This window comes from Chroicocephalus ridibundus, chromosome 2 (assembly GCF_963924245.1).
Source record: "Chroicocephalus ridibundus chromosome 2, bChrRid1.1, whole genome shotgun sequence".
NCBI lineage: Eukaryota > Metazoa > Chordata > Aves > Charadriiformes > Laridae > Chroicocephalus > Chroicocephalus ridibundus.
The window spans coordinates 17,616,703-17,629,834 of NC_086285.1; positions in this window are offsets into that span (position 1 = coordinate 17,616,703).

Sequence of the window (13,132 nt, forward strand, 5' to 3'; positions counted from 1 at the left end):
AATAGGATTTCACAGGACTACCACCATGGAGTGTTCCCAGCTCTATCGTCTTCAGCTCTACCATCCTACACAAGTAGGCAGGGTGCCACCTACAGAGTATATCACTAGAAGAAGCGTTTTCATATTACATGCATAACCGTAGGGCTGAGATCGCAGCAAGGTGCATATCTCAGCATAGTAGGTGTTTCTTTGTTTTAGGTAGAGACAGCCAACACCAGAATTTTGCATCAAACTATTCCCAACTTGGGGGAAGTGATTTCAAGCCTGATTCTTGGGCTCTTGAAGCTTTTCTGTTGACAGATCCAAAACACTGAAGGCTTTCCTGGAACTGGGGTCCAGGTGCAAATGCTGTTCAACAGGGTGAGCTTTTTTGCTTAAGCTTTTAGAAATGTTACTTGGCTTGTTCCATCCTTTTTGGACCTTCCCACCGTGATAACTAGCTCCTAATAGCAGGCTGGGTAAGGAGTTTCTTCTTTCCCTTGTGTTTTCTCTTGACAAGCATTGGCTCCTCTAGACAGAGGCGTCTGCGTGCCAAGCCACGATATTCCTCCCAGCGTGATTTCATAGTGATTTATTTATTTATTTCTGTGCTGCATCCTGCTTGCTTGCCAGTGGAAATCTGCCTGGGGGTTTTGTTTCATGTCTCTTGCAGTGGGACATGGAAATCTGCCTTCCCAGATTTACCAAAGGACTCCTGGCCAATATTAGGAGAGGATGCCAGAATGTAACAGCTCCTGTACTGCATGGGAAATGGGTCTCCCTTGCTGGCTAAAATCTTTTGTTCTTTGGTGGTTCCTCCCTCCTCCTCCACCTTCTTCTCCTCTTTCTCCTCCTCCTCTTTTAGAAAAGATGTTAATAATACATTTGTTTTCCAGAAGAGGCAAAGGAGTAGCTTGCAGCCCTGCCAAGGAGCTTTATGTGCACATTACACCTGAAATTTAGATTCCTCTGTAGTCACGGACCAACACTTATCATGCCATTTCACTGATCAGCTTTATTAGTTCCATCCCCTCAAACTTTTTGCCCAACAGAAGTCTTGAAACCTATTTTATTCATGACAACTTTAATCCCTGCTTCCTACAGAATGGAGATAAAAGGTCTTCCCCCAAGAGACATCACAAGGCTCTTATTGCAGCTTTTGTTGCATTCAGACACAAGACTGTGTTGTTGAATGTATAGGTCCTTCAGAAGACTTTGACACGTTGCATGTTGAGGCATGAGAACAAGCTAAAAAAGGGGTCTCACGCAAACTTTACTGCGGTTACTGGAAGGCTGTCAGGTGACTGTAATGGGTCTTCTATCCCAAATTCATTTATTTGAGCCCATGAAATTTTGCAGTTGACTGTAAGTGTTCCTAGATATCGGATTTCAGCATTTCATCCAAATCAACTGCTGACAAGGGAGTGCAAGACCTTCCTGAATGTGCTCTTGTCTTTAGTTTAGTTAAGTTTCTTTGCGGGAGTATCAGCTGTAAGTGACCATTCAGTTGAGTTTCAGAAATGCTGCCCACATTAGAGAAGAAAGATGCAGTGTTGGGTTTTGGACGAGCTACAGTTTGTCTCCTTGTTATGACATCATGGGAAAACATCATCAATGAGCTGTTGTTATGGCAAAAATGCAGAAGATACTAGAGATAGAGACTCAAAATATCCTGAATGTTCCATTAGATTCATTGAAATAATCTTGATTTTCTAAAAAAAACTTACTGAAAAAAGTTAAGAACAGTTCCATGACCATCTCCCAGTCACATCAGACTGATCAACAGCCAAACCCTAAGCAGATTTGTACAGCAGAGAGCTGGGCATATTACAGGAAAGCACAGCTTGTCATGGGAAAAGAGCCTATTTGCCAGTATTGCACCGGAGCCATGCAGCAGCACAGCTGAGCAGCAGAGATGGCAAAAAGAAGAGGCCTTGTCCTGGCTGCAGCTGGCCATAAAAACATGTAGATTTTATTCCATGTCTCTTCCTCCCTTCTTCTGCTGGTGAATACCAGCTGTGGAGGGATGGTGAGCCAGAGGGTGTGAGGGAGGAATTTCCTACGGTTGGCAGGAGAGGTTGGAAAAGAGGATTAGAACCGGTTATTTGAATGCATGTGCCTCTTCATAAAGTCAGCACTGAAGATACCGCTTCTTGTTCTTAGCACGCTCCAACCCAACCGGAGATGCAGATTCCCACCCAGAGCTTTCATCACTCAGGCTGTTCAGACCAACCAAATTCACACTTGGTGCTGCTAAACTGTAGCCCTGAGCCCTGCAGGATAGTGTGGGAGGACAGCAAAGTGCCTCCATTTCTACAGTCTTTTCCCAGGCCTCGTAAATCCAGTTGTGGCCCTGGGTGTAGCTGTGCATCCAGGCTACAAATTAAAGCTTCAAAGAAAGCTGGTGTGAGCTGGTACCTGTCCAGTCAGGCAACTTGGAAAGCCACAGCATAAAAACATGAGCTGGTATAACAAGAAATCAGAACACTTGGGTTTACCTGAGTCATCGTCATACCTTACTAATGAACATCTCGGGGGCTCGGCTAGCAGCAGGCAAACTCCTTTGGAAGTCAAGATCCCACAGTCTTAAACTGGCTTGGGTATATATTCTACTTCTCAGATCCTGAGATGAGCAAATACATGGGCAAGATCATGCCATCTTGGGGCAGAAGCGTATGAAAACACATAGGACTGATTTAATGGAAAGTCAGTAAGAAACCACAACTGGCAAAGAATGCAGGGGGAGGTCCTCAGAGAGGGTGTTGAGGTGCCTGAAGCAAGAAGCAAGCAGAATTCAGGTAGCTGAATTGAAGCCCATGCTCCAGTGAACTCACTGCTCTCCTGAATTTTATCTCCAGGTCTCTTGGCTTTTCATCTCATCACACGAATGCCATCAGGAATAGAGAGGCAAGAGCCCAAATGTCTCAATGCTCTGACAGGCTACAGAATCAGACCTCTTGCTTGTCCTCCTGTGTGCAGTGACTCCTGTCTTTGGCTGTGTCATGCCTACCTTCAGGAGCAGGAGAGAAGAGCCATGTAACAGGTTGCTCTGGAGTGTGATTATTAGGGTTTTCTTGGGAGAGATGAGAACTCCTTCCTCTCCAGCTTGTGAGGGACCTCACTACCCCAACCACAGTGGATAGTGATTCTTCCCATGAAGCCCTGAGACAAGCACTAAATTCCTACAGAGCAATATGGAATTGTTGCATCCCTTTGTTCAGAATTTTTATAATTTATCGACCTTGCTGCTGAATTTTTGTGGGTTAATCTGCAAAAGCACTAGGTTTTTCCTATAGGCCAGGAATTATTGTTCAGGGTCTTGCCCCTGGCTCTTCTGGGCACAGATCCACAAAGATATATGGTGAGTTTTCAGGCATCTGTCATCACATAATATCAGTGGACCTTTCTTTATTTTCAGCAGCCTTTGCCAACAGTGCCTATCTCTTTTTCCCTGAAATGGGATTAAACGTTTAATATTTTTATAGATATCACAAGTTCTAAATTAGGGGCGCCCAGGGCTGCAAGGCACGTAATGTGTTAGGTGATCATAGCTTACGATGGCTGTAACAGTAAATTAAAGCTTCTTAGCTCTTTCAGGACAGAGCCTGGATGAAGTCAAACGCATGCATATGCATACGCAGCCTGTCAAGCCCGAGGCTTTAAGACGGTGGGTTTAACAATATGTGTGACCCCTTCCTTCCAGCTCTTCGACAGGCCAATGAAGGCCATACATGGAGGGTCAAGTCTGGCCCATGATGTTGATTAATCACTTTAACGTTACGAGACTTGCACATGTTTCTGACACAAGGATGAGCTGTGGAAACACATTCCCATAAATAAGTCACCCTGAACATGTCAGCTTAGTAAAAAGTAGTTCTTGTCTCAGAAAACTGAGCAGTGAGTCAAGTCCATGTATCATATCTTACATTTACGAAAAACTGCCCCATAGCTCCTTGTGCACAAAACAATGTTGTGTGGTTATTCGGGGGTGGACGGACACACAGCAGCAAAACAAAAGTTTTGAAGGCAGCCACGGGGTAGAGGCACGTGTTCATCTCCTTGGCACTGTGAAGTGATCCATATGTATAACCCTCTTTGCCTCATTTAGGTCCTCAGTGAGGCACGTTTGCTTGGGCTGGGCACTGTTACAGCAGTCACACGTTTTCTGACAAGCTGCTTTGTTTCTTCCTGTGCTCCTGCATTTGATAAATATGTGTCCCATGTGCCTAGAAGAGATAGGCAGCGTGCGTTTAGTTTGCCCCCTCCGTTCTTCTTTTGCCTCTACATCTATACGGCTTGGTGCTCCATATGCAGCACTGTTTTTCATTCACAGTACAGTCCAATATATGCAGTATAAAACAAGAGAGAAGCAAGCAACTCTGAGACCCCACGCTTACAGCCTGGAAGCTGCATCACTTCAGTGTGGCCTGTAGTAGCACTCATAAAAGCTGGTGGATGGGAGATGGTTACCTGTCAGACCAGTTTGGTATCACTGCGCTGCATTTTACAGGATCTGGAATATGATGCAAAGATACCTGAATGCCAAATCAACCCAACTCAATCAAGCCGGAGCTGCTGGCACCAGCCCTGGGGGGTGGAAGAGGGGATGGCGGGTGGAGGCAGCCCATGGAACCACCGTGCTAAATGTTTCACGCTCCAGGGTGCCGGAAATCCGTACTGCTCCGGCACGGAACAGCGCCCGCCCGTGGAGGCAGCCTGGGCTTGGCTCCCTGTGAATTCGCCCTGCAACAGCCAGGTGCACAGGAGCAAAGGATTTCTGCAGGAGACAGCTTGGCTGGACCAAAGCCCAATCTTTGTCAAGCTGTTCAGGTACCTGTGCATCACGCTTCAGGAGTTTTACATTACCAGGGGGATCCTAGCCCTGTATTTCCCCTGCTGTTGGGGAGCTGACTATAAATCAATGCCTATTTTGCATGATTCGGCTTCAAAGCTCTGCGTCAACATTAGCTGACAGCTATCTGACATAGATGCTCGTTATCCAAAACAGGGAGGCAAAGGCATTTGCTTTATTTCTCCCGGTGAATCAATGACAGCACAAGGATGTGCATCGTGAGGCCCTGGCTCCCCCAGATAATTCACTAGAGCTCATCGCCTCTCTTGCTAATGGCTTCCATGCACAGAAAGCATTACCGAAAGCCACAAGTGAGTGTGAGAAAGATGCCTGCGAGGAATCTTTGAAGAGCCTCGTAAAGACAGGGCATGCAGGAAATGCCTGAATGGTGGTTTAACTGGCCATGCATCCTTGCACGTGAAGTTTTCTGGGTTCTCATCACGCACATTATGCCGTTAATATCCTTTGAAGAGAAAGCACTTTCCTATCCATTCATGCAGCTACGTGTCTGAAATGCACTTAGTCAGGTAAAGCTGCTTGCCTGTATTTACCTCTAGATCAAAAGCTGTTCTGATATCCAGGGATATTTAAATGACAATTAAATTCCTCACAGCTGTAACAGCCCTTTCCGTGCCCATCCTAACACTCTGCTTTTAGGCAAGTGAGTGGGAGTTAGAAGGTGCCTGAAATACGGGCATTTTTAACAACACAAATGAGTAAGCAGTGAACAGTTTTGGATTGCAGATGTTTCGGTTCAGCTTAGGGGCAGACGTTCAGGCCCTGGTGTGCTTTCCTTAAAAGTCTGAGTAACCGCAGCTCAGACGTGTGCTGTTCCTACACACACACTTCCCTATCTCCTCTCCTTCGCACACAGCAGCTGCGCGATTGTGAGAAGAACTGGTGTCAAATTAATAGTAAGTAATTGGTAAGAGCTGATGAATCTCTCAGATGAAAGGTACCATCTAATTACAAACTTTTGTCATTGTTCGTTATTATGAAGCCAACAGTTAAAGGACTGTTGCCCCTAGAAATCTTCTATTTTTGTGTGTTTATAAGATTTTAAATGGTTTCAGTTCTTGCATCTTGCTAATGTTTTAGTCTCAGGCTTTTGTCTCTTTTTTTTTTTTTTATTTTTTGGTCCTTTTTCTCTAAATGAGCTTTTTGCCTTTTCAGTTTGGCAAAATCTCTCAACATGCCATATAGGCTGTGTAGACAAGCTGTTTGCACGCCCACATTGCAAACGCTGTCTGAAAGCCGACCCTGTGCATTTGCAGTTCTGCCTTAGCTGAAGATGCAGCATTTGGGCCTCATCTCTGCCTTCTTAACAATGTTTCTGCAAACTGCAGTGCTTGTTTGAGGTACACAACACTTGTGAAAGAAGATGGGAAAGTTGTCAGAAGTAAAAGTTGATCTAGTCCAGCAATGATCTGGTCTGTGCATCTGTGTACGTCCGGGCGTGTGTACTTGCAATTACTACAATGCCAGGCTGCAGCTTGTAAATAAGAACCGCAATAACAAGGCAGATATAAAATAAACAGCTCACGAGATCAAAGAGAGAATCGCTCAATATATGTGAAACAGAATATCAGACATAGCGCTAAATAGGATCAGACTGGAAACTTAAACCACTTCTGTGCCAAGTCCATGGCTGGAATAACTTCATGGAGTTTAGTGGTGAACCAGGGATGAGTTTGGCATCGGGTGAACTTTTTGTTCTTGGGTAAGTTGTGACATAATGTTGAAATTATTGTTACTGAAGTATGGCTGACTCAAATTAGCTGAGGCTCCAAGCAGGAGCTGGGTTGTTGTGAACGGAAACTGCATGCAAAGTTAACAGAGGCCAGTTTAGACTGTGATTGCTTGCAGTTGATTAAAGTAAGATAACCATCCTGCTGAAAACCATAACCGAATTTCCACAGCCATTCACTCTCAGAAGGCTTCAATTAGACTACTGTGCATCCCTTCCTCCGCACTGGAAACCACAGAGCTGCTCTTCAAGCCACCTATGCATATACATGGGATCTCTTCTCCCGCTGCCATGTGGCTGTAGAAGACGGAAACACCCATCTTCAGCTTTTGGATACAGGGCTCAACTTTCTCAGTTTTGACCAAAATAGCTGTTCTTTCTGGTTTGCTGTTACAGTTTGGTAAAGGCTCAAATATAGGAGCTGAATTCTATCTGTGTTCTTGGGATAAGACATTTTGGCCTGCTGGATTTACTCCTGCAGGGACCTGATCCTGAGCTGCGTGTAGGCACACCCCACAGTTTCACTGTTGTGTCATCGATCATTGACGCTTTGTGTGTGGTGAGTGATGGATCTCAGGGCTTTCTGAGATCAGAGAAATAGTCCAAATACAAAAGTACTGATTTTGGTGAGTTCAAAAATGAACAAAAAGCTTCAGGCCCTGGGGAGAATGTAATGATTCAAAATAATGTAGGAAACATAACCCTGGACTATCCCTATTTCTTTGTAAAACAACAAACAACTCCATTGCATCTCAGAGTTTTGCAATTCATTCTGCTCCTTTGAATCCCTACCAAAACAAGTGGTAATGATTATAAGCCCTTTTTTAAGGTGAAAAGAAAAAATCATCTCAGTCCTAAGAGCTCACATATGAAAGATGCTCTTAACCTGGCAGACTTGTGCAAAGATACCAGCGCTGCTGTCCCGCAGTGGGAGCACAGTAGGGAGAGGATCTGCAAAGTCTTCAGAGCCCCACTGATGCCAGACTCCTGGTGCTTGGCTGATTTATAGGCTGCCCTAAATAACTCGGCTTCCCCTTGCTGATAGCAGAAGTCTGCTTTGCTTAATCCCACTGAACAGCAGAGAGTTGGTGTCATCTGCACCTCCGATGAGCGTTTCCTTGTGAACTTACTGACAACACCTCCTCTGAGGAAGCCAATACTGACAAAACAATAGTTCCACTGTCAACAAAGTTATTTAAAGCACAAAATAACAAAGTTATATTAGATATTATTAGATCTTGTAAGAAGATGCATGAGATTTGATTTCCACGGTGTACTTCAGAGACCTTATTATTTCCTTAGACTGAAATGCTTGTGTCTCAGCCGTCTCCATTAACCTCAGCTGAATGCCTTGGCGTTATCCTGGTAATGGGCCAGGTCTTGGAGTAGAGGACAGGGGAGGTGTGCCTCCAGCGCTAATTCTTGGTCATGCAGTGAAACATAGAGTGGAAGTAGGAGCGAATGGAGGCCAAAAAGAGGTGCAGAGTATAAATGACAGCGATGACAGGAATTCTTGTTTTCAAGGCTTTCCTGGCAAAGTAAGGCTACAAGATGCTGTATTATTGCATTTTGTTCTTTTAGTTTTGCTACAAGACATACTGATTATACAAATGACTCCCAGCTGAAAAGGGGATGGGATTTTGGCATGTTTAACAAGAAAGTTTTTCTCCTAACTGGGTGTAGAATTTGCCAATATTGCTAAAGAATTGCAGTATTAAATAATCTTCTTTTTTTTTTTTCCTTTCAGATGCTTCCATTGCAATCTGGTTTGTTTCTTTAGTCATTCTGGTATGCTAATAGCCACCCATATTATGCTCCAAAAAAAAGCTATGGCCCTGCATAACTAGAGTTTTCGGATCAAAAAATTTACCTTTAAATGCTTGAACATTCAGAGATTTTTTTTTTTAAGTGAATCTCAAAAGGGACACTTTTTCTGCAGTTCAGAAAACTACACTCTGCAATTACCCTTATCCTGAACTGTATGTTTTTTCTTCATTCAGCTGCCATCTTTTTGCTGGGAAAGGTATTTGTGGAAGAAAATCCCTTGATTTTTATCTTCAGTGCCATCTAAAAAAGATATGCATGGGTTTGCTCATGTCTGAAGTTAAACCAAAACGATAATTTGGAAGCCATATATTCAGAATGTAAATGACTCATCTTTAGGTGAAACTGACCCTAATTAGATCTAGATCAGCCGTCATTTGACAGAGAGAAAGAAAATTCATTTTCTCTGAAATGTGGTAATGGCTAGGAAACTAGCCCCAGAACCTTAAATTAAAAGCAGGTTTTAACATGCTGGCTCCATGCCTGCCTTCAATATCAGCCTCTGCCTGTTTCAGTTAAATAAATGGTAACAAAAGAAGACAGGCTGGGTGACGTTAAATAAAGAGAAATTTAAGAGAGTAATTATAGCATTAAACAGGGCCAGAGGTGAGGAACTATAAACTTTGTGGAACAAAGTGCGGCATCGTAGTTTCTCCAAAACTTTGTTCGCCAAAACCTTTTTATTCCTGGTCACACAAAGCTGTCTGTTAGCTGAGGTGCCTGTCCCCTGCTCCCGACATCGGTCTGGGACAGGCAAGTGTGAGGAGTGGGATGGGAGATGAAGGAGCAATGGCTCTGGGTGGCAAGGGTGGATCCTGGGGTGGTCAGCAACCCTGCCACTGTGGTAACCCCCAAGGGGCATCTCAGACTGCTTTTCCATCTCATTTGTCATCTCATTTTCATAATATGTGCGACTTGTTGCTCTTCCCCTATCTGACAGGTGGCTTCGGAAAAGAAAGTTTACTAAAGAGCGGTCAGTATCTCCTACATACACGTTTTGAAGTGTTTGGCTTAGGGAGGTACAGTGAAGTAACAGCCCATCTCAGTCAGTACGAATCCTAAAAGAACAGTTCTAACCACTGGTTATTTTAGTGAAATCAAAGATATCCCTGCAAAACCAATCGCTCTAATAACATATGGTGGGCAAAGCTCAAAAGATTAGGGGCTTAATTCGTGTAAGCGCCTGAGAGAGGCGCACAGAAGGGGAATTGAATTTAAAAAAATCGTCTGGGTCTCACTTGTCTTTGAAATGTGATGCCCTTGTTATGAATGAGGCCATTTAGGCATCCGTGGTCTGCGTGCGTGCGTGCATGCGTGCGTGCATGCGTGCATGTATGTATGTAACGAGACATAAGAAACACACTCATGACCAGAATAATCCCATAACCTGATGTTCTTGCGTAGTTCAGAGGACAAAAAAATCAGTTTAAGGCTTTTTAAATGTTCAGCTGCAAGAGGACTGGTGTGGAAAGGAAAAAGCTTGTGCATCATCCAGCTTTCAGGCTGCAGCGGGGTCCTGGTGTGCCGGCATCCCTCATCATCTCCTTCTGCCTTGCTCCAGACTTATCCCCGCTTAACAAGCTGCAGGCCCCAAGCAAACCCGACTTTCATGCAGCTTTCTTCTGGGGATGAAAATAAAGCATATCTTTATTCTGGAGGCAGAGTCTGTGCTATATTGGCTAGCACAGTATAGCTGTGTTCCGTGACCTAGTAAATCCTGTCAAGGGCCAGGGAAGGCATTCCTAGACAGGCATTCAGAAAACAGGAGCTGCACCCAAAACTCATGAGATTTTTAGCATTGCTAACTGTCATATTGTTTGCTGTTGCCTTCTGCTTTCATACTTTTTCAACTACAAGGTTTCCAGCTTTTGATAACTTTAAGGGCCTGAGAAAGCAAGTATTTTCAATTGATTACATAAATTCAGGATCTGAGGATATAGCTGAAAGCTGCCGAGATCTCCAAGAATCTAATGCCTATTTCAGGAATGTCCTGCGTGATATTAAGTTAATTTTTTGCTGGATACTGAGCATGGTAAAAAGGAAGGGTTATTTATTTCATAACATTTTTATGGAAAAAATTATCATCTTTTCGTTTTATGGAAGAGTAAGTGAAAATTTTGCCCACAGTTTTTGCTAATGGTTTTCATTCATTCATTCCCTGAAAGTGTTTTTCTATAATCATTTATGCAAGATATTCACCTCAATTTAAAAATGAATTGTCAGTGAAAAAACGCTTACAATATGACTGATCAGACTCTTAAAATCAGTTCCTCTGAAAAAAGTTAAAATAAAGTACTCTAACTGTCAGTATTTAATTAAAGATTCTTCTCATAAGCTAAGGTCTGCAATTCAGGTACCTGCCAAGTAAGACTTGATCAGTTTGCTTTGAGATCTCAGTACAGGGAATACCTGCACCAAGGTCTCAGATGGGTTCAGTTTCCCCTGTGTTTTTAAGGTAACTTTTACAAATGCAGAACACGTTGAATTTTACAGAACTCCTGCTGGTTTCGGGGTCCTGACACCTTTGGCTATCTGGACTATTTGCATCTTAAAATATTCTTAGAAGGTGGAAGAGCAAATTTTATGGCCCTAATGGCTTGTTCATGAATTTCAAAGTGTTGTTATCAGTATTGATGCATAGGTCTGGGGAAATGTCCCTTTTCCATCTCCTAGGAAAAAGGGAAGGCCAATATGCATTGGGTTCTTTAGGAAGAGCAAAAATGAAAGTGCTTGTGCCAAGCTGATAAAGTTTCTTTGAAAGGAGAAACAACTCTGTCCTCCCCAGTAGCATCACCATGGTGGGAGCACTTCCCTCCTGCCTCTAAGTTTTCTCAGGAAATCTCTTTTTTTCCAGGCCATGCTGGCACTTGGAGAGCACCCCAGACATCAGGGTAAAGGATAAATGTTCAGGTCACCTTGTATAAGGTTTTGGGGGAAGTCTTCCTGCAGTTTAAGAGGATTCTCTTAAATTGGTTGCATAACTTATTCCCACACAACTGTCACTCACCTCATCTTTGCTTTGCTCCTTTAGAGCTTGTTGCCTTGAACTCTCGAACCAGGGGAGTTCTGCCCAGCTCAACTGGCCTGGAGGTCAGTCCTCCGTTCCCTGAAGGTGGTTGGCACAGAGACCCGCTTTATCTTGCAGGTAATGACTTGGATGTTATGTACTCAGTGTGAGGTGATGTTTCCTCAATGATCATTAATCTGCTCTCCTTAAAGCTGAGGCCAGACTCTGATGTCTTAAACTCAAGTTTCTTGCCTTTGCTGGCACTATAGGATCTTTAAGTCTCCAAATCTGGCCGTTAGTGTTCAGATGCAAGCAAAGAGTATCTGCACATCCAAAAGCTGCTGTGTCACATCCACTCCTGGCCAGACAGCGATTATCCTGCAGCTGGGATGGTTGCCTTGCAAGCATTCACCCAGCCCAGGCCAGCAAAGGCACCTCCTGCAGAGCATCTCTGCAAGCCTTGGTCTTACTATAGCTTGTCATGTTCTCCATCACAACTGCAGCAAGGGATAAGAAAGCCATGATCTCTAGAAATAGAGTCTGTGTTTGATTTTTGATGTTCACAGAGATAACTGATGCTTTGAACCCAGTGTATCGGCATACAGGTAACGAAGGGCAGATGTTGCATCAGAAGTTACCCAAACAGTCAGCAGTGATCTTATCACCTTCTGGAGATGCTTTCAGCTCTATAAAAGAGGCGCATTTTTCAAATGGAAAATGTGTAGAGCAATGTTCTGTGGACTGAAGTGAAAAGCACACAAGAAAATATGTCTTTAATGTCTTAGCCATAGTGCTGGATCTCCGAGAGTAACAACGTGAATTTAACCTCTGGTAGCTCGGTGATGTGGGAAATGCTATTGATGTGCTACATACCCACAGAGGACCATGTTAGAGAGAAAGGTGGATTCAGAGGGCTTGGCAGATGGCTAACACCTCACAAATATTCCCAGAGCATGGCAGAATGGAGCCCGAACAGTGCAAGAAGGGAATATGATCTAATTTATGCTGACAGGGATTTTCTACACACGCATCCTCTCCGTAGCACGACTGAAGGTGTCTATACGGCTCTCTGGGCCCAAGCTCACGTTCTGAGCTCACGGTACATGCGGTGATTAATGTATTCATTCTGTGGCTTTCTTTGGCTTTAGGCAGGGAAGTGAACCCCTCTAGCTGTGGTACAAATGCTGGAGACTGTGTCTTAGGCTAATGTCCCAGTGACACTCTTCTTCCTCCTCTGGGCTGATGTGAGGTGGGAAACCCAAGCTGGATCCTGTCCCAGGTGGTGGAGCTGCCCAGTGACAGGTTCTGCCCATTTTATGCTCCAGATCCTGCCTCAGCACAGCCAGGCTCATTAACCTGGTTCATAACACACCCCACCAAGAGATTTTGCTGTAACTACTCACACACTTCACTCTGGGCATGCTGCTGAGCACTTTGCCAGATTAAGACTGTTACTGCTCTTTTAAGAACTGATTTAATTAAAAACTATCACACTTTTCATACGTGTTTTCCAAGGGCATAGAGTACAGGTTTTGCAATGTTTGATTGGAAACAACCAAGGATACAATTATCTTTAATAAGGAAACCAAAATTTTTTGAAAGGCAGGACCTTGTGAGTTGAGGCAATGATCTATACACTCTTTTACAGCAGCTTTCTTATGCTTTTTATGATTTATAGTATGCCTCTGCTGCAGAGGGTAGTGTTCTCATATAGCAAGGGGCA